General features: G+C 41.6%; 1 non-coding gene across 1 annotated transcript; it reads left to right on the forward strand.

Annotated features, from left to right (window-relative positions):
* Window positions 1-2,339: 2,339 nt before the first annotated feature.
* TRNAE-UUC (transfer RNA glutamic acid (anticodon UUC)) lies at window positions 2,340-2,411 on the forward strand. Its single transcript has one exon. It is a non-coding gene; the product is annotated as a tRNA-Glu (tRNA).
* Window positions 2,412-2,500: the final 89 nt, after the last annotated feature.

The raw sequence follows: 2,500 nt of genomic DNA on the forward strand, positions 1-2,500 counted from the left end.
TGTATTCAAAGCAAAACACTCTTTTTTTTTTTTTTTTTTTTTTTTACACCTGTCTTGCTGTTTACTGTACTGCTTACAACATGTGGAGAAAGACTTAGTTAGTATTCCTGGTTGACTGGTTCGATTCCTGCTATGGGAGAGACTTTTTTTTGGGGACTAGTGTCCACATTCCAAAGCCAACACGTGCCTTGCAGACAGAATCAGTTTAGGTTGGAACTGCTCTTTGCAGCCAAAAATGCAGACCACCAGGTTTTTTGGATATTTATTTGCACAAAAGCTTATTTGATGTCATATCTCAAACCATTCATATCTCTCACTTTTAATTCCTGGGTGTTAAGGGACTCAACAAGCCTTTATCCCTGTTTGTCATTGGAGCTCCCCTTCCATCAATTGGTGATGTTTTGCTACTGAATGGAAAAGAGCTGTGACTCTCTAGCCAAGATGGTGGCAAAATCAGTTAAGGAAACACGGTACCAGTGCCCCATGTGAGAATCGAACTCATGACCTTCAGATTACGAGACTGACGCGCTACCTGCTGCGCTAACGAGGCAAAATGCACGTAATAATCTGCGGAAGTTGCTTGTGCAAAGCAGTACACCTCTTTTTTTTCATATTGTAAGTGAGCTGGTAGTACATCTTCTCCCATATGGTCTAGTGGTTAGGATTCCTGGTTTTCACACAGGCGGCCCGGGTTCGACTACTGGTATGGGAACGCATCCTTTTCTGCACCGCTGCCAACATTCAAAAACTGACGCGTGTTTTTTAGTCAAACGTATTTCAAGTAGGATTTGTTTTTTTCAGGCAAAAATGCTGAACGCCCGCGTTTTGGCACTTCATTCTGACCCTTCACACAAGATTCAATTTGGATTCGTAGCTCAACTCATTCTCAACCACCCCTTTTTACACTAAAGTGTCAAGGGACTCAACAACTCATGGGTCCGGTAAGTTATTTGGATTCCCATTTCCTTTCTAATGGAAAAAGTTGTAGAATTGAATGGAAAAGTTCTAAGTTGGTGACAAAATCTCTCGAGAAAAGGAGGGAACAGTGCCCCGTGTGAGGCTTGAACTCACGACCTTCAGATTATGAGACTGATGCGCTACCTACTGCGCTAACGAGGTAAGCTGTACCTGCAGATCTGCAGAAGTTTATTGTGCATAGCAGAAAACTTTTTTTTTTCATAATGTCACTGAGACATTAGTGCATCTTTTCCCATATGGTCTAGCGGTTAGGATTCCTGGCTCTCACTCAGGTGGCCTGGGTTCGACTCCCGGTATGGGAATGCATCTTTATCTTAGCTACTGCCACCATTCAAAGACTGACACGTGTTTTTCAATCAAAAATGTTTCTGGTAGATTTTCACTTTGCAACAAAAATACTTAACATTGGCGATGCATTATGACTTTTGCAAAAGATTTCCTTTTGTTTCATAGCTTAAGCCTTTTTCAACTACACAGTTTTACACAAAAGTGTCAAGGGACTCAACAAGCCATGTGTCCTGTCTGTCATTAGGGCTCCCATGTTCTTTCTAATCGGAAACAGTTTAGAACTGAATTGGAAAGTTCAGAGTTAGTGACAAAATCTCTTGAGAAAAGGAGGATGCCACGTGTGAGCAAAAAACTCATGATCTTCAAATTATTCAACTGACGTGCCAAAAACCTTGACCATGTAGCGTGTTTCAGCTCTTGTAATGTTGATGTTTTGTATTCAAAGCAAAACACTCTTTTTTTTTTTTTTTTTTTTTTTACACCTGTCTTGCTGTTTACTGTACTGCTTACACCATGTGGAGAAAGACTTAGTTAGTATTCCTGGTTGACTGGTTCGATTCCTGCTATGGGAGAGACTTTTTTTTGGGGACTAGTGTCCACATTCCAAAGCCAACACGTGCCTTGCAGACAGAATCAGTTTAGGTTGGAACTGCTCTTTGCAGCCAAAAATGCAGACCACCAGGTTTTTTGGATATTTATTTGCACAAAAGCTTATTTGATGTCATATCTCAAACCATTCATATCTCTCACTTTTAATTCCTGGGTGTTAAGGGACTCAACAAGCCTTTATCCCTGTTTGTCATTGGAGCTCCCCTTCCATCAATTGGTGATGTTTTGCTACTGAATGGAAAAGAGCTGTGACTCTCTAGCCAAGATGGTGGCAAAATCAGTTAAGGAAACACGGTACCAGTGCCCCATGTGAGAATCGAACTCATGACCTTCAGATTACGAGACTGACGCGCTACCTGCTGCGCTAACGAGGCAAAATGCACGTAATAATCTGCGGAAGTTGCTTGTGCAAAGCAGTACACCTCTTTTTTTTCATATTGTAAGTGAGCTGGTAGTACATCTTCTCCCATATGGTCTAGTGGTTAGGATTCCTGGTTTTCACCCAGGTGGCCCGGGTTCGACTACTGGTATGGGAACGCATCCTTTTCTGCACCGCTGCCAACATTCAAAAACTGACGCGTGTTTTTTAGTCAAACGTATTTCAAGTAGGATTTGTTTTTTTCAG

The sequence above is a fragment of the Phyllobates terribilis genome, unplaced genomic scaffold (genome assembly GCF_046119375.1).
Source record: "Phyllobates terribilis strain yellow unplaced genomic scaffold, ASM4611937v1 Scaffold_11__3_contigs__length_659146591, whole genome shotgun sequence".
Taxonomy (NCBI): Eukaryota; Metazoa; Chordata; class Amphibia; order Anura; family Dendrobatidae; genus Phyllobates; species Phyllobates terribilis.